Source organism: Podarcis melisellensis (genome assembly GCF_964234715.1).
Source record: "Podarcis melisellensis genome assembly, chromosome: Z".
NCBI classification, from domain to species: domain Eukaryota; kingdom Metazoa; phylum Chordata; class Lepidosauria; order Squamata; family Lacertidae; genus Podarcis; species Podarcis melisellensis.
Window position 1 is genome coordinate 37,229,785 of NC_138547.1, and position 19,444 is coordinate 37,249,228.

The 19,444-nt window shown below is 45.6% G+C and overlaps 4 long non-coding RNA genes across 4 annotated transcripts in view; all 4 read right to left on the reverse strand.

Annotated features, from left to right (window-relative positions):
* The window catches only part of LOC309362164, a 71,618-nt gene that overhangs the window by 15,414 nt on the left and 36,760 nt on the right, over positions 1-19,444 (reverse strand). Inside the window, exons 4-6 of the long non-coding RNA XR_014164814.1 lie at positions 8,654-8,717; positions 5,902-6,126; positions 5,555-5,587 (exon numbers count right to left, since the gene is read on the reverse strand). This is a non-coding gene — a long non-coding RNA (uncharacterized lncRNA). The remainder of the gene's footprint in view (positions 1-5,554; positions 5,588-5,901; positions 6,127-8,653; positions 8,718-19,444) is intronic.
* LOC309362169 lies at positions 13,251-14,601 on the reverse strand. Its single transcript, XR_014164822.1, has 2 exons — positions 14,568-14,601; positions 13,251-14,278 (listed from the first exon to the last, which is right to left on the reverse strand). It is a non-coding gene; the product is annotated as an uncharacterized lncRNA (long non-coding RNA).
* On the reverse strand, positions 16,243-16,637 carry LOC309362167. The gene is made up of 2 exons (XR_014164819.1): positions 16,604-16,637; positions 16,243-16,314 (listed from the first exon to the last, which is right to left on the reverse strand). It is a non-coding gene; the product is annotated as an uncharacterized lncRNA (long non-coding RNA).
* On the reverse strand, positions 17,080-18,719 carry LOC309362160. Its single transcript, XR_014164809.1, has 4 exons — positions 18,569-18,719; positions 17,924-18,279; positions 17,241-17,334; positions 17,080-17,188 (listed from the first exon to the last, which is right to left on the reverse strand). It is a non-coding gene; the product is annotated as an uncharacterized lncRNA (long non-coding RNA).

Genomic DNA, 19,444 nt, shown 5'->3' on the forward strand with positions numbered 1-19,444 from the left:
CTGAGGGCTGGATATTCCTTATTTGTGGTCTTGGGGTTGTGTGCTATGTGCCAGGTTGATGAAAAAAGAAATGAGAGGCAAATATAATGATGGCTCTGTATCAACTGCAGCTGATAGATAACTTAGAGAGGATCACCTTGGTTGAAAAGTGGAGATCTGGAATGAAAGCTGAAGCTTAGAACCGAAGAAGAAAGCAGTGGAGTATTTCCTCTACTTGGGTTGTTCCTTTCCCAGATTTTCCTGCCATGATAAATCTTACAACAGCATGTGTAGGAGGAGTGAGATCTAATGAACCAGGGGCACCGACTTGCCTCACATGACCCCTCTGCCATCCTGCCCCTGTATGGCGCATGAGTGCTCACCTGGCAGCAGCAGTGGGGGATGGGGAACATGGAGGATGACCTTCACCATCCCTGTGTTCTGCTCCTGCCCACCACACAAGCACTGCTTGGTAGCAGTGGGCTGTGGAGGATGGAGGCCCCCTCAGCATGGGGGGGGGCTCAGTCCCCTACTCACAAATATTGAGGTGGCTGAAGCCCCTTCCACCCCTTTAGTTGGTGCCCCTTTAATGAGGGATTCCTAGGGATAAGGGCCAAGTTTGTTTTAGTTCACACATGAAGGTAAATCTGCATAATTTGAACTTTTAGAACCAATACACGAGCTGAAAAACAGCCATCCTTCGAAATTCATAGGATTTTGAAATGTCAGGTGCAGTTTACAAAAATGATATACTGTACTAGATCAGAATGTTTATAAATTTCGGTATGCATTTCATGCATTAAAACAGGGTCAATTGCAAAGGTGTGTATATGATTAGGCAACGTTTCACACAAAATGTATATTGTTGCACGTCACCCCAATCTCTAAGCGGTGCAAGATTCAAGGGGTTCAAAGCACTTGTCCAGAGTTCGTGCTCCTTTCGGAATGAGGGACAGTGGGGATTGTGGTATCTTTATTATATATGGTTTATTTCTACATATATACAACCTGAGCCCATGATGGAGGAGCTCACAGCATTAACACCCCAAGAGGGTCTATCTCACATAGCCACAGCCTTGGATTGCAGGAAAAATCAGGCATGTCTCTCCCTCACAGGTTTTAGCCTGCTGCTTTATCAAGCTTCTATTTTCTAGCTTACACACACACACACACACACCCTCAGCTCGAGCCTTTGTCCAACAAGTGAGTGAGTGGGGGACCACCCTTTTGCCACCTGGCACACATCCACTTCCTTTCTTCCTTTAATGGCCCATTACCTAGGTTATCACCTTATCAGGAAGGTAGCTAAACTACTCTAGGATTTTTAATCCTTGCTTAAATTTTAACCCTTGCTGGATGAAGGAATGTTCCTTCGCAGCCCATAAAGTGAGCATAGTAGATGAACAACATCTAGGGCAGGCATAGGCAAACTCGGCCCTCCAGATGTTTTGGGACTACAACTCCCATCATCCCTAGCTAACAGGACCAGTGGTCAGGGATGATGGGGGTTGTAGTCCCAAAAAATCTGGAGGGCCGAGTTTGCCTATGCCTGATCTAGGGGATCACGGTTACCTTTTGCATTAGTCTTCAGGGCTGCCACCTCAAATTAGGTCATTAAGGTATAAAGGTTGTGGCTCCATGGTAGAGCGTCTACTCTGCTTGCCAAAGGCCCCGGTTCAACCCCCAGTATCTCTAGGAAAGACTGAAAATTTTCCATCTGAAACTTTGGAGAGCTGCTGCAAAGCAGCATAGACAATACTGAATTAGATGGACCAATGGTCTGATTTAGTATAAAGCAGCTTCCTTTGTTCCTGAAACATGTTTAGTTGGTTACAGCAAATCATCCATTCCCAATAACTGAACTGTACACTTTTCACTTGTAAAAATTCTTCTGCTTACTTTGTTTTAGCCACACACTGAATCCACTATTTCAAAAATTTATATGGTTTGAAAAATAAGCTGAATTTTCTGCGCTTCAATATTTCATGAATAAACCCAATTAGCTGAAGACATTGTATATTCAAACTCATTCTCACATTGTCCCCTAATTAGTTTTATTCATGAAATATTGACAAAGAGGAAATCCAAATTATTTTTTCACCATGCATTAAATTTTTGGAGCGAATTCACTGGTTAAAAGAAAAAGAAACACACCCTACACAAGACAAAATAATTAATCAATTTTTACTCTTAATGCTCACAAAAGTTACTTTCCTGCCCCACTCCAAGAGCATTGTTATTGGCAGGGAGCCAATGAAAATCAGGGACACTCAGCAGCAGAGTTATGCTGGGTATTTGTGATGTCATGAATCAGAAATGCAAGGCAGGAGTAGATTTTCTTTAAAAAGAAAAAAAAATGAGCAGTTTGGGTGGTTCTCATCTTTATAGGAAGGAATTCAATGAGAATGCTGAGGAAGTCCTCTTGAGCTCTGCTACAAATAAGGATGAGGGAGAAGTTTGATTCCGTTTGCCTATCTACCTAATTTGTGCTTTCTGAAGGAATATGTGAACTGAAACAACTTAATTCCCTTACAAATTCAGAAATACCAGGTTTAGAAATGCATTCAAAAGAATTTGGGTATGAAACTGCTTAGCAGTGGTCACAATCTGAAAACCTTTCAGTGGTGGCTCTCCTCACTTGTGGGAAAGACTTGTGGCTCTCCTGTTTTGGTGGCTGTGCCCCAGTAATGGAACTTCTTCTCTTGGGAGATCCATACAAAAGAATCCATGCTGATCCTTCTCCAGCCAAAGAGGGCCTATAGGACAAAGCAGAAAATGTGGCCTCAAATCAACACTGCCAGAACAATCATACCTGAACTTTATAAATGCTTCTCTGATTCTGTCAAACAAGTGCTACTGGACTGCTTTAGAAACTGCATTGAACAGCAACCTACAACAAAAGGCAAAAGTAAACAGCAATTCCCCAACTGGTTTGAGGCTGACATTAAGGACATGGAACCTTTTATCACTACAAAGGGTTAGGCTCTTGTGAACTATAAGCATGTGTCTTGTGAGAAAACGCTTGCTGCACTGAGAAAGGCAAGGAGTAATGCCCAGTGGATTGCCAGGCAATGTGCCAATGACTACTGGCTAAAGCTGTGTCAGAGCATTCAACTTGCTGCTGACAGCTACACATGTAGGGAGGTGTGATGGGCACAGCGCTATCAAGAACTGAACTCATGGGAAAACATGGACTTCAGCTCAACAGTTAGCAACTCTGGTTATCTTGGGAGAGCTGGATGTCCCTCTATCAATGAGCTGAAGAATGCCATCAACTCTCAAGTATGTGGTAAATCCCCAGGACAAAGGTTGAATCCCAATAGAAGTGCTGAATGCCAGTCTCAACACCTCCCTCATGATGCACCTCCACAGCCTAATAATAATAATAATAATAATAATAATAATAATAATAATAATAATAATTTTTATACCCCGCCCTCCCCAGCCAAGGCCGGGCTCAGAGTGGCTTACAAGCAATAATAAAAACAAGATGAATGATTACAACTTAAAAACAAAAATAAAATACAACATTAAAATATTGGAACATTAAAATATTAAAATGTAGCCTCATCGCAGGAGGAGAAGGAAAAGAGAAAAGAAAGAGAGGGAGGGAGGGAATCAAATTGGCTCCAAGCCAAAGGCCAGGCGGAACAACTCTGTCTTACAGGCCCTGTGGAAAGAAATCAGATCCTGCAGGGCCCTGGTCTCATGAGGCAGAGCGTTCCACCAGGTCGGAGCCAGAGTTGAAAAGGCCCTGGCTCTGGTTGAAGCCAATCTAACTTCCTTAGGGCCTGGGACCACTAGGGTGTTGTTATTTATGGACCTTGAGGCTTTCCGAAGGGGAAAACCAGGAGAGGCGGTCCCGTAGGTACGAGGGTCCTAGGCCATGAAGGGCTTTAAAGGTCAAAAGCAGCACCTTAAATCTGACCGTGTACTCCACCGGGAGCCAGTGCAGCTTGAAAAGCACTGGGTGAATATGCTCCCATGGCAGAGACCCCGTGAGGAGCCTCACTGCAGCATTCTGTACCTGCTGGAGTTTCTGGGACAGCTTCAAGGGCAGCCCCGCGTAGAGCGAATTACAGTAGTCAAGCCTGGAGATGACCGTGGCATGGATCACTGTGGCCAGGTCAGGGCAGGAAAGGTAAGGGACCAACTGCTTGATGCAGCGAAGGTAGAAAAATGTCGCCTTGGCTGTTGCTGTAACTTGCACCTCCATGGAAAGGGAGGCGTCAAGGATTACACCCAAACTCTTAACGGAAGGCAATGGCACTAATTGGGCCCCCGCAAGAGAAGGGAGTTGGTCCCTCATCCCCATGCCATCCAGACCTATCCATAGGACCTCTGTCTTTGAAGGATTTAGTTTCAATCGGCTCCCACGAAACCATCCAGCCTCCAAGCATCTGGTCGGTGTGTTCGGGGCTGAGTCGATGTGGCCATCCATCAGCAGATAGAGCAGCATATTGGTGACAGCCCAGCCCAAAGCTGAGAAACAGAGAGCATACAGATCTCCTCTACCTTTGCACAATTCCAAATTTTGCATTGTGTCTATGTTTTAATTGTCTCTTCAGGGTGAACAGAAAGAACCCCCAAGTTTCAACATTTAGGCTATGCATGATATTTGTCAGAAAGCTCCTTTTCCTTCCCCCTTCCTAATAATTTATATTTTTTAAAGGAAGTGTTGATTAATGATCCTTGATTTATTGGAGTACTGCATGAAAAACCCATCTTGTTAGTCCTTTCAAGAGATGGTGCCACATGGGATGTGAAATTGTTAGCATTTGATGTCCCTCTGGTTCTAGCAGGCATGATAGTTTTATTAGAAATGTGCCGATTAGTGGTTTTATTTTCTGCCATTTCAGAGTTCTTTCTTCAGTGACCTTTTAACAGAAAAGAGCTGTGGGTCTGCTGGGGATGAGCAGCCTGTTACCTAGGGAAGGTGAATAAATCGTCATAAATCTTTATAGGTTATTATAAACCAGAGTTATCTTATCTCTAGCCAATCTGATCCTAAATTGTAATGACTCGGATTAGTTTTGATACAGCTGCTGCTAAGGTAGTGCAGGAAGCCTCCTGAGACATAAGAAAGACTTTGAAAGAGCCTTGATTCAGACTACCTTCTAGCTTAATGTATTTGCCAAATGAAGGAACTGAAGGAAACACAACCCTTAAGAACAAAGGACAGGAACAGCAGCAAGGGCTAATGTGAGCCAGGGTTAAGCACTGGACTGAATTTTAAATGTCAAGATACAAACCCAGAACATTTAAAGCCATAGTAAATTCCTTTGAGCATGCACAGAGTGACATACAATCACCCAACATCCATTCCAAAAATTGTCCAAGGACTTTGGTTTGCATTCTGCTACTTAATGCTCAGCACAGACTCTCTGACACAATGTGATGCAGCTTTTCCTTGACTGTAAGGCTTTAGAAGAGAGTTAGGGAAGCCAAAGCCCAGGAAGGCAAATGTGGCCCTTCAGTCCTCCCTAACTCGCTCCTGAGGCTCACCAGACCATAATTCCCCCTCAACCACATTCCCTCCCTAGCCCTGCTTTGCACCATCCATGAGTGTCCTTACCTGGCTGAAATGCTCCCTTGAACTCTTGCTTACCTGGATGGAGGAGAGAGAGAGGCATGAGTATGTGTGAATTAACTAGCCTGTTGTACATAAGAAAAAATTCTATTAATTGCCCCACCCATATTTGGTTTCTGGCTCCTCCAGCCACTGACATGTGGCCCTCAGAAGGTTGCTCAGAAAGGAATGTGGCCCCACCACTGCTTTAGAATTCCATTGCTGCAGAATTGCATGTTTGCATACTCCTTCCATTTAAAATCCATTGTATTGAAAATAAGAATGGCACAGGGAAGGATTGTCACCTAATTTTACAATTACCATGCTATGGTTTTTTTTCTGTTTAGTTCAACCTTTCAAATAAGTTGGCTCCCTCCACCCTCCTCCTAACATGCACATTTTGGAGTGGTAGAATCCAGCAAGAGCTGCTGGACCACATGCCTCTGTTGATCACACAGCTCACAATAGGTCTCAAATCTTCTTAATGCAGCTCTTGCTTTCTGTTCAAGTCGTGCCGTCAGCATCAAATTGTGAATTGCAGGTTGCTAAATGAGGCATACTCACTCAGAACCTAGTGTCTTCCAAGTATGAAGGGAAAATGAAGGCATGGTAGTTTATCACAAATTTGATTCTTCACTTGGTTCACTCTACATTTGACTAATGTCCTTGTTTCCTCATTTTGAGGGCATCAGCACGGGACCCCAACATTTGAAATCAAAATAAATAAATGAGGATTGGATGTTTTGATTCTTTGGAAAGGAAGGGGATGCCTTATCACCCCCCCCACCCATTCTGGGGAAGAAAATAAATCTTTGCTTCTATTGCTAAGAATTCTAGCTTCAAATGTGCATAGAAGTCCCATGAGCTTAGACCTGGAGAGTCTAAATTGTAAGGAGAACATTATTTACTAGAGAGCAACTGTGAAAAAATTAATGTACCAGGACCTTTTTCGCCCCCCATTCCAGCTTTTCTGGATGGATTGCAGCTGTAATGAACCTTATCTGATTTCTATTCATCTGTCTCAGAATGGCTGGAATTGGAAATGAAAATTTAAAAGATTGCCCTTTGTGTTGTCCTTTTGCACCCCCTTACATTTTTAGTGGATTTTTTAAAATCCAATTTTAATTCTAATTTAGCTAGATCATCTGTGCATCACAGTTTCCCATGCAACAGAAACAACATTGCAATGCAGTACAAAGATAAACGAGGTTAACCCCCCCACTCCACTTAATCTCCATTAATAATCATGATGTAGCACCTTACCTGTTCACCTCCGATTTACATACTATTAATAATTAATATTTTTGTTCCACCCTTTTCACCAAAGAGCTCATCACAGCAGCAGCAACCCTATGGGGTAGTTTATGCTGAGAGACAGTGGCTGCCTGAAGCACACCCAACAGACTTTGTGCAGTGTAGGCTGGCCCATTAAGGCTGATGTGATACTGCCACATCAAGCTTAGTCTGCCCTAACCTGCCTGCCTTCTTACTTACATCCAGTCCAGGGCATGGGACTGACTACCAGCTTGCTTCTCATTAATTTCAATGTTGCCCTTGAATAATTCAGCAGGGAGGAGGATGGGAACAAATCTAGAAATAGTTGGCTCTCTGCTTGTCACCGGCACTGACTCCACCTGCTGTTGGGCTCCCTATCTTCCATCCAAATGAGCACCAGCCACCACTGACTTTGTGGTTGGGTGGAGATTTGAACTTGTTCCTCAACCAAACAACTTAACCACTGTGCCACACCACATTTCCCCTTGTATTTTGTTAAGGGAAACATAACCCTGATATTTACAAAAATGACAAGTAAATAGGGTTGTTTGATGCCAGGTAAATGCTGCAGAAGGAAGGTAGATTTTTGGCCTGATAACAATGATTTCTTGTGTGCACAGAACTCATGCATATGTGGATGCCCCAACTAACTTTAATGGAGGGAGCAACTGCACAGATACATTTCTTGTTTGGGGAACTGACCAAAGCTGAATGGCATGCTTTGAATGTAGAAGGTATTGGATAAGGGTGTGCAAAAGATTTGGACAAACCCTGAAGCAAGGATGGGAGCAAGTCTGAGATGCACAGATTTAGAGGTTTGGGGTTCTTCAGAAACTCAGAAGTTAAAACAACAACAACAACAACAACAACAAAAAAGCCAAACCCAGCAACAACCCTACAGTCAGTGGGCACCCCTATTGCGGGATCAGCACCCAACATGCAAAATAAATAAATAAATAGATAAATAAAAAATGCAGTGTCTGCACAACTCACAATACCAGTTTGTATTTCCCCCACTAATCCATATTTATGTTTTACATGGGAAATTTGAGAAGTAAAGATAACAAAAAAAAACATGTTGCCAATGACTCATTAGCAATATCTGAACCACCCATTTGCAGTATTAGCACACACAGCCTGTCTGGAACCCTTCCCCGTGTCTCCAGCAAATGGGCTGGAGCCGGATAGCCATTAGGACCAATGCCTATGCCAATGCCTCTCATTCCTGAATTCAATAAAGTTGTGGCCTAATTCGCCCAATTAACCTTACATACAGCGTCTGGTGTCTTTATTTATCCTGGGGGGCGGGAACTCGCCACGCAACCCCGGGTGGGGGGGGGATTGACTCTTTTCTGATGGACATATCTAGCTTCTAAACAGACAGAATGGTTTCACCAGAACAATCACAGTGCTTGGGAGAAGGAAGTTGGAGTAATGCATCACCTTGTTCTTGTCTGCCCTGTGCTCTTTGCTTGCTCTTCTAGTGGCTGCCCAGCCCCTGCTTGCAGACCTCCAAAGAGGATAAGCCTATCAGCCCCAACATAATTGGTTCCATTATTAAATGTCTCTTACTGTTTAGATATTCCTTCTAATGTTCAAGACTTAATTCACAAACCCTTAGGTAAGGGAATGGGGAAGGGTCACAAATCACTTGAGAGAGTAAGCATGTCACGCACAACATGTGGGATGTTTGCTTCTTTAAAAAAAGTATTAAAAAATCTACCACAGCAGTTCCATTTTAACCCCCAAACCAAGAATCGATCTACATTTGCTATTTTAATGTTATTAGAATGTCACAGGGCACAATGGTAAAATAAAAATGTTCCTTACCTTGTTTCCTCCATAACAATGCAGCTTCCTTTTCTGCCAGTTCCTGGTTGCTCTGCAGTGCCCTCTGGTGTCACATTTTAATAACACAAATTTAAATGTTACAATCAAAACATAATGCAGCCAAATGCGTTATGATAACTGTTCCTTAAAAAGGTAAAGGATAAAGGGACCCCTGACCATTAGGTCCAGTCGTGACTGACTCTGGGGTTGTGGCGCTCATCTCGCTTTATTGGCCAAGGGAGCCGGCGTACAGCTTCCGGGTCATGTGGCCAGCATGCCTAAGCTGCTTCTGACAAACCAGAGCAGTGCACAGAAACACCATTTACCTTACCGCCAGAGCGGTACCTATTTAGGCTTTTGGACTGCTAGGTTGGCAGGAGCAGGGACCGAGCAATGGGAGCTCACCCCGTCGTGGGGATTCGAACCACCAACCTTCTGATCGGCAAGTCCTAGGCTCTGTGGTTTAACCCACAGCGCCACCTGCGTCCCTTAGAACTGTACATTAATCCTTCCTTAATGTTATAAATCATGAGTGTAGATCAAGTAATTCAGAATTTCAAAATTCAGGCAGAAGTTCAGATGATGAAAAAGTCAGAAGCACCCATAATTGCAGCCCATGGAGATAAATTACATAAGCAGGTCATCTACCCTGCATAATAAATGTCACACATCCCAGTTTACATGACTCCATGATCTACTTACACAACACAACAATTCAACATACCCAGTATCATACTTCTCAAGCCATTATAATGCAATGGTGTCAGCCACAACTATATCTTAGTTACGGAGAACCTTTCTGGTCCATCTGCATTCTCTCAGATTTGGGAAATGTGACCTTAAGTCTAATATGGATCAATCAGTATCTTTCTGCCTTTGTTTCTTGTCTGTAAAATAAGAATAACTGTATCCATACTTGCAAGAAAGTTAAGTGGGCATCCCTGCCAGAGACTAGTTAACACAGAGGCAGCTAACCTGTGACCTTCCAGATGTTGCTGGAATAAAAATTCCACCACCCCTAGTAATGGGCTGATGGGAGCAAACGTATGGCAACACCTGGAGGCCCAAAGCCTAGACACCTTGGCTGCAACACATTAAAAAAAAGAAAAGTGGCTACCTGCAATAACATATGGTGCCAGACCAGGCTGAATTAATTTGGAATACTCTGCTTTGCATATTCAAATGCAGTGTTTTACATATGCTCACATTCAAACCATAATGCACAAAATGTGATGACACTGGAGCATAATTAACCAATGACTTTGAAAATATGGAAGCAGGGGTCCTCATTTAGGTAGACAGCAAAAGAAATGCAGAACCCTTGCTAAGCGTTCCATGCGCCTCCTTATCATTTGGAAACAAAGCTTCAATTTGCTTTGTTCTCGGCGGCATTATTTCATGACAGAGTTTGTGATCTATAGTTATCTTGCATTACAACAACACTGAAATTCTTCACCCTTTAGTACACGCTTCCGGACTAATTGTTTGGAAGCTCCCAGATGAATTACGCCAAAGCAAAATAAATGGCATGAGCAACGTCAGGAGCAAGTGGGCGGCAGGGTACAAATGCTGAAGGCAACTAAGACTTGCTTAGATGAATATCTTTGTCGTTACTTCCCCAAAGAAGACTTGAGACACAACAATTATGGTACAAGCAGGTTATATTTATTGGAATGTAACAAATTAGAGAATCTGCAGAAACCAAATAAACAGATTAGACAAATCAATGTAATCTGGGCAGCTGCATTCTATGGCCTCACAGCAAGGACTTGGAAAGAATTCTCCTTCCTTGCTACATGTACTTTGGCATGTGAACATGACATGCACAGTGAATGTTAAGGAGCATCCCCAAGGCTCCCCCACCCACCCACAATGCCAAGTCAATGAAAGGCAACTCAAGAGTACCCTAACTCAATACTGCCTTAGGTATATAAGCAATCCATATTAAATACTCTCATGTGCTTGGATTCAATTCCACAGGAAGCAATCAGCTCCAGCTAATTCACTTCCACCCACTCAGACACAAGCTGAGTTCTCTGCAGATCCTAAAAAAACAAGCAAAAGTCACAACCCAAAACAGTAAGATCCCCAGTGTTCTACCATGGGGGAATATATGTGCCCCCATGGGCCAGAATACTTAAAAAAGAATACCAGTCTGTTTACTTTATTCTGTGTCCTATAAACTTACTATGGTGCACAGCCTCCCTCCAGTTGTTGTGCTGCTCTAACAGCTCAGACCATACCAACAACATCTTCAGAGTCCTTGTTTGGAGTCAACAGATATCCTTGGTAATCCCAGCCAAAACTTCCAGAGCCATCCATTGAACAAAGCCATTCTCACCAGGGTGCATACCAGATAATAGGAAACAGCTCCTCCCCACAGCACACCCCACCACGACTCTTCTGAATGTATGCCTTTGAATGCCAAGATGGGGGGGGGGTACCACTCATGCCCTATTTATTTGGCCTCTGTGGTAACAGGATACTAGATTAGATGGGTCTATGGCCTGAAGCAACAGGGAATGTATTATGCTTTCAATTTATTTATTAAATTTATAACCCCTCCTTCCTCCCAATGGAAAAATAAATGTGCGAGACTATATCCAATGCTTGGAGATTGTTGTTCTTTGTCCAGAGAGAGTGGGAGTGGGGTGGGGGGAGAGAGAATATAATCACCCAACTGTATAATACAATTACATCAACAATGTGATGGGTTAGTCCTTGTGGACAGGAGTAGATAACAGGCATGAATTAGGTACCCATTCTGAATTGTGTTGCTATGCCATGCCTAATGTGCCCAGATCTCTGAAACAGACATTGAAAGGGGTTCCTAAGAATGTATGCATCTTTTGCTGCTATAATCTAGATACAAATATGGGGCTTTTCTTTTGATGTCAGTTTAAATGTACTTACACAAATGAGAAGGATATGTGTCATGCTAAGCCCAACAGAGAGATCAGGCGCAGTCTTCATTAAAAGAGGTACAAAAGGAAACACCATCTGCTTCAACCAATCCCAGCTCTCAGTGGGTTTGTTTGCTCGGTCGCTCGTACTAGTTGGAGCCACCTGTTCACTTTAATTATAAACACTTTCTTAAAACCTTGCCTTTTATGATCTCTGCATCTCACCATAAGTGAAGAAGCGGAGTGGCGAAGATGGGAAAAGGAGCCTTCATCGCAGAAAGGAGCAAAAAAGAAGAAGAGATGTTTCAGTCGCATGGACTTGGAGGACAAAATAAAAATGGAAGAATCCAGAGTAAATGTGCAATGCTAGAGCACATCAAAGTTCACATCATGTTTCTTCAATCACAAAGATAAATGGCCCAATTCACTTCTCATTAACAGAAGATTTAGCTTGGTCAAGCGTCATTAACTTTAGTGGGCTTAGTTGTGACTTACTCCAGAATAAATAGGAGAGAAAAGAAGGGAATTGTGTTTTGAGATCTGATCATGAGCAGATCTTTATTTCTGAGAGGCAGCATTTATATTAATGCTTGGAGAATTGACATTTACGTGGGGAGGCTCATTGAGGTTGCTATCACCCATCTGTGACATAAGAAGACATATTTCTTGAAAGCTTAAGTAAGAGGTGCCAAGGTTCCCACTTGACCTCTGATCAGGATGCTCTTTTCTATATTCTTAGATGCTTGGTAACTGTGGATCATCAAGTCAATTTCCAAGGGAAAGAAAGTGGCCACGTGTTCAGTTATGGAAAACTTAATAAATATTTCATACAAAAATAAATAAATAAAATAAATACTCAATGACCTGCCTTTCAAGTAAGTGGAAATGAAGCAGCTGGTTGCCATGGTGAAATTATGATGACACTGTCACTCTGTTGTCTCACTGCTGAAGTCATAAGTCAGATTCAAGGGGGGATTTGCCCCCAAGGCCCTGCCTACCAGTTAACAGTCACCTAAAGTTTTCCAGTAAAACATGAAATGGTGCACAGGCTACATCTTGTTCGTGCGCTTATCAGGAATGTCCAAAGTCCATTTTGGGGGCCTAATCCAGCCCACCGGTCAGTTTAATCCGGCCCCTGTGGCAGTTTATTTATTTCCTGGGGTAAAATCCTAAAAAAAAATCCTCAACAAATCCAACCCTAAAAAAAGGTTAACAACTTGGGTTGGCTGTTTCGGCGGCTCTCACGGCCCTTCACTTCATCAAATCTGGCCCTCTTTGAAAAAAGCTTGTACAGGGTTACAGTCAAAGAGTTCAAGAGAAGCAGAGAAGGGGGAGCTGGATGTCCGGAGTTTCATTCTCTCCCGTGCTGCAGAGTGTGTGTGACTACTGGATCACATGCTTTGTGTGTTGACATTCCATTCTTTGGAAGAGGGAATAGAAGGAACTGTGCGCCACTTCCATCTTCTTTGTCTGTTCTGTTGTTCTCTCTCGGAGGGCCCACCCCCCATGGTGCTTCCGTTAGAAAAGGGGTGTGGTTTAAGCAGCCCGGTTGCCCCACCCTTTCCCATTGTGCCCTGTCCCTTTCCCTTCAAGGGTTCAGGTGAGTGCAAAATGCCTACTATAAACGCATGCAGAAAGACAAACGTATTTTACCACCCTACTTCCCATGTTAATCACAACACTATACAACACAATACAATAAAAATACCTTTATTGGCATTTCAAGTTAAGACCTTCCAAAATGGCTTGAGATACAAAGTCTTTCTTCTTTCTGTTTCCTGTTTCCGAGAGATTTGAATTGGGAAATCCTTTCGATTCTTCATGAATAAGAGGCAATGGGGTGAGGGAGGCCACGGCCACATCCACACCATTTAACGTGCTATGAAGCCGCTTTAAACACTCATGGCTTAAACACCCCCAAAGACTCTGGGAGCTATAGTTGGGAAAGGGTGCCAAGAGTTGTTAGGGGACCCCCTGTTCCCTGGCAAGAAGGGAACCCTACCTCTACCCCCACCCCTACCCCTGACGCTAACCCTAACTCTAACCCTAACGCTAATCCTTAAGCCTTAACTAGAGCTACAATTCCCAGAGTTCCCCGGCAAGAAGGGAACCGTAACCCTGCCCCCTATCTACAGCTACAATTCCCAGAGTTCCCTGGCAAAAAGGGAACCCTAACCCCAACCCTTCCCCCTATCTACAGCTACAATTCCCAGAGTTCCCTGCCAAAGGAACCCCAACCCTATCCCTGCCCCTGACGCTAACCCCAACTCTAACCCTTAACCCTTAACTAGAGCTACAATTCCCAGAGTTCCCTGCCAAGAAGGGAACCCTACCCCTAATCCTACCCCTAATCCTAATTCTAATACTTAAGCACCGTAACAAGCCTCCGTCCCCTTAACCACCTACAGTTCCCAGAATCCCTGAGGGGAAGCCATGCCTGTTTAAAGTGACTTCATAGCAGTTCCAGTGGTGCACCTAATGTGGCCTAATGTTCCCTCCCTCATTTTCTTCTCTCCCCACTGCCCCATCACTTGCAGTGCAGCAGATGTCTGCCTGCAGTCTCCCTTCAAAGCTCCTTCTCTCAAGTATGGCCAAGGCCTTGCCCATTCCTCACTGCCAGTATTTCATGTTCACTTCTCCGATGTAAATAGGGATGTTCTGCGGTTCTCTTGATGACTTTGAAGACTGGACTTGGGGAAAACCTCACCGGCTCCAGACATCCCTGTAAGGCAAAGGCAAACAGGTGAGTGGGATGGCCAACACCCGACAGCGTCCCCCCAGATTCCTCCTCTGTTTGGCTGCCTGTTAACAAACAAGGCTTCCAAACCACTTTGCACCCATCTCAGCCAGCGTAGCCTCACAACATCCACTAGCCTGAATGCAAATTCTTCCGACAACCATCCACCAGCTGCAACCTCATCAGGTCCATTGCCAGACATCAACCAGCTTCAGAGCTGAGTGTCAGTGACCTTCAAGTAGCGATCCCACCAGCAAGTAATCTTTGGACTTGCCTTCTCCTTGCTCCACAGCATCCCAGCGCCGGGCCTCCTTCCGCTTCCCAGCTTGCCGCCACGGGACAGGAGACCGCCTAGGCTGAGTGTCTTCTTTCTGTTTCTTGTTTCTGAGAGATTTGAATTGGGAAATACTTTTGATTCTTCATGAATAAGAGGCAATGGGGACAGAGCATTTCAAGTTAAGACCTTCCAAAATGGCTTGAGAGACAAAGTCTTTCTTCTTTCTGTTTCCTGTTTCCGAGAGATTTGAATTGGGAAATCCTTTCGATTCTTCATGAATAAGAGGCAATGGGGTGAGGGAGGCCACGGCCACATCCACACCATTTAACGTGCTATGAAGCCGCTTTAAACACTCATGGCTTAAACACCCCCAAAGACTCTGGGAGCTATAGTTGGAAAAGGGTGCCAAGAGTTGTTAGGGGACCCCCTGTTCCCTGGCAAGAAGGGAACCCTACCTCTACCCCCACCCCTACCCCTGACGCTAACCCTAACTCTAACCCTAACGCTAACCCTTAAGCCTTAACTAGAGCTACAATTCCCAGAGTTCCCCGGCAAGAAGGGAACCCTAACCCTGCCCCCTATCTACAGCTACAATTCCCAGAGTTCCCTGGCAAAAAGGGACCCTAACCCCAACCCTTCCCCCTATCTACAGCTACAATTCCCAGAGTTCCCTGCCAAGGGAACCCCAACCCTATCCCTGCCCCTGACGCTAACCCTAACCCTTAACCCTTAACAAGAGCTACAATTCCCAGAGTTCCCTGCCAAGGGAACCCCAACCCTATCCCTGCCCCTGACGCTAACCCTAACCCTTAACTAGAGCTACAATTCCCAGAGATCCCTGGCAAGAAGGGAACCCTACCCCTACCCCTAATCCTACCCCTAATCCTAATCCTAATACAGTGGTACCCCACAAGACGAACACCTCGGAAGACGAAAAACTCGCTAGACGAAGGACTTTTTCGTTTTCTTAGCCGCTTCGCAAGACGCATTTCCCTATGGGCTTGCTTCGCAAAAAGAAGCTTGCCCTGCAAGCTCCAGGGATAGCGGGGAAGTGCAGCGCGCCTTCCCCTCTGTCCCCGGACCCCTTTTGAACCAAGGGGCGGCAACAGAGAGAAGCGATCTTCTCCCCTCCGCCCTTGCTTTAAACAGGTCCGGGGCAGGCAATGGGGAGAAGCAATCTTCTCCCCGCTGCCCCTTGCTTTAAACAGGTCCGGGGAAAGAGGGGAAGGCGCGCGGCGCTTCCCCTCTGTCCCTGGACGGTCTCCATAGGAACGCATTGATTGATTTTCAATGCATTCCTATGGGAAACCGTGCTTCGTAGGCCGAAAAACTCACAAGAAAAAAAACTTGTGGAACGAATTAATTTCGTCTTGCGAGGCACCACTGTACTTAAGCACCATAACAAGTCTCCGTCCCCTTAACACCTACAGTTCCCAGAATCCCAGAGGGGAAGCCATGCCTGTTTAAAGTGACTTCATAGCAGTTCCAGTGGTGCACCTAATGTGGCCTAATGTTCCCTCCCTCATTTTCTTCTCTCCCCACTGCCCCATCACTTGCAGTGCAGCAGATATCTGCCTGCAGTCTCCCTTCAAAGCTCCTTCTCTCAAGTATGGCCAAGGCCTTGCCCATTCCTCACTGCCAGTATTTCATGTTCACTTCTCCGATGTAAATAGGGATGTTCTGCGGTTCTCTTGATGACTTTTAAGACTGGACTTGGGGAAAACCTCACCGGCTCCAGACATCCCTGTAAGGCAAAGGCAAACAGGTGAGTGGGATGGCCAACACCCGACAGCGTCCCCCCAGATTCCTCCTCTGTTTGGCTGCCTGTTAGCAAACAAGGCTTCCAAGCCACTTTGCACCCATCTCAGCCAGCGTAGCCTCACAACATCCACTAGCCTGAATGCAAATTCTTCCGACAACCATCCACCAGCTGCAACCTCATCAGGTCCATTGCCAGACATCAACCAGCTTCAGAGCTGAGTGTCAGTGACCTTCAAGTAGCGATCCCACCAGCAAGTAATCTTTGGACTTGCCTTCTCCTTGCTCCACAGCATCCCAGCGCCGGGCCTCCTTCCGCTTCCCAGCTTGCCGCCACGGGACAGGAGACCGCCTAGGCTGAGTGTCTTCTTTCTGTTTCTTGTTTCTGAGAGATTTGAATTGGGAAATACTTTTGATTCTTCATGAATAAGAGGCAATAGGGACAGAGCATTTCAAGTTAAGACCTTCCAAAATGGCTTGAGAGACAAAGTCTTTCTTCTTTCTGTTTCCTGTTTCCGAGAGATTTGAATTGGGAAATCCTTTCGATTCTTCATGAATAAGAGGCAATGGGGTGAGGGAGGCCACGGCCACATCCACACCATTTAACGTGCTATGAAGCCGCTTTAAACACTCATGGCTTAAACACCCCCAAAGACTCTGGGAGCTATAGTTGGAAAAGGGTGCCAAGAGTTGTTAGGGGACCCCCTGTTCCCTGGCAAGAAGGGAACCCTACCTCTACCCCCACCCCTACCCCTGACGCTAACCCTAACTCTAACCCTAACGCTAACCCTTAAGCCTTAACTAGAGCTACAATTCCCAGAGTTCCCCGGCAAGAAGGGAACCCTAACCCTGCCCCCTATCTACAGCTACAATTCCCAGAGTTCCCTGGCAAAAAGGGACCCTAACCCCAACCCTTCCCCCTATCTACAGCTACAATTCCCAGAGTTCCCTGCCAAGGGAACCCCAACCCTATCCCTGCCCCTGACGCTAACCCTAACCCTTAACCCTTAACAAGAGCTACAATTCCCAGAGTTCCCTGGCAAGAAGGGAACCCTACCCCTAATCCTACCCCTAATCCTACCCCTAATCCTAATCCTAATACAGTGGTACCCCGCAAGACGAACACCTCGGAAGACGAAAAACTCGCTAGACGAAGGAGTTTTTCATTTTCTTAGCCGCTTCGCAAGACGCATTTCCCTATGGGCTTGCTTCGCAAAATGAAGCTTGCCCTGCAAGCTCCAGGGATAGCGGGGAAGTGCAGCGCGCCTTCCCCTCTGTCCCCGGACCCCATTTGAACCAAGGGGCGGCAACAGGGAGAAGCGATCTTCTCCCCTCCGCCCCTTGCTTTAAACAGGTCCGGGGAAGGCAACGGGGAGAAGCAATATTCTCCCCGCCACCCTTTGCTTTAAGCAGGTCCGGGGACAGAGGGGAAGGCGCACGGCGCTTCCCCTCTGTCCCTGGACGGTCTCCATAGGAACGCATTGATTGATTTTCAATGCATTCCTATGGGAAACCATGCTTCGCAAGACGAAAAACTCACAAGAAGAAAAAACTTGTGGAACGAATTAATTTCGTCTTGCGAGGCACCACTGTACTTAAGCACCGTAACAAGTCTCCGTCCCCTTAACCACCTACAGTTCCCAGAATCCCTGAGGGGAAGCCATGCCTGTTTAAAGTGACTTCATAGCAGTTCCAGTGGTGCACCTAATGTGGCCTAATGTTCCCTCCCTCATTTTCTTCTCTCCCCACTGCCCCATCACTTGCAGTGCAGCAGATGTCTGCCTGCAGTCTCCCTTCAAAGCTCCTTCTCTCAAGTATGGCCAAGGCCTTGCCCATTCCTCACTGCCAGTATTTCACGTTCACTTCTCCGATGTAAATAGGGATGTTCTGCGGTTCTCTTGATGACTTTGAAGACTGGACTTGGGGAAAACCTCACCGGCTCCAGACATCCCTGTAAGGCAAAGGCAAACAGGTGAGTGGGATGGCCAACACCCGACAGCGTCCCCCCAGATTCCTCCTCTGTTTGGCTGCCTGTTAACAAACAAGGCTTCCAAACCACTTTGCACCCATCTCAGCCAGCGTAGCCTCACAACATCCACTAGTCTGAATGCAAATTCTTCTGACAACCATCCACCAGCTGCAACCTCATCAGGTCCATTGCCAGACATCAACCAGCTTCAGAGCTGAGTGTCAGTGACCTTCAAGTAGCGATCCCACCAGCAAGTAATCTTTGGACTTGCCTTCTCCTTGCTCCACAGCATCCCAGCACCGGGTGATTGCTTCCTTCCGCTTGCCGGCTTGCCGCCACGGGACAGGAGGCTGCCTGGGCTGAGTGCCACCGAGCTGCCCATTTCTCTCTGGGGAGGGCAACTGCTGAGGCTTGCGCCTGGGCCCACATTTATACCCGCTCAGCTGACAAATGTTTTTGTCACATCACAGTCAACCCACAGACAATGGCAGCAGCTGGGGAGGCATCACCATCACCCCCTCAGCCCTCACAATGGTGAGCACAGCTCAGCAGCCAAAACACCCCCCTCCCCAAGTTGTGCCAATATCTATGAAGGCCACACTGGAAACCCAAGGGGACAGGAGGGAGACATTTTTCAGCCCAGTGGTTACATTTCCTTCCACACAACACTAGTCCAACACACAAATGAACACAGCAATGAAAGCAAACCTTATCTTTGCACAGGAAGCTGTTGAAGGAATGACATGCAGAGAGAAAGTTAGCATCTCAGGAAAAAAACACTTTTTCATCAGTCAATCAATCAATCATTTATTGTATTTGACTAAAACCCATTATAAATCCAGTTACAAAAGCACCAAACCCAAGGACCCAAACTATGGCTCCCAGATTCTTGGGGTGGGGGTGGGGAAGAAGCCAGGTGGATGCCATGAGAACTCAGCAATGTGTCAAGTGATGGCAACCTACTACCTCCAGGTTCAGAGGTGACATATTTCTGCATATCAGTTCCTGAGAATCATCAGGGCTGTTGTGGTCAGATTCTGCTTGCAGTTTTTGCACAGGCATCTGTGAGAATGGGATGCTGAACTTGGGCCAGTGGCCTGATCCAGGCAGCTTTCTTATGTTACAAAAGAAGACTTCCAAGAGAATA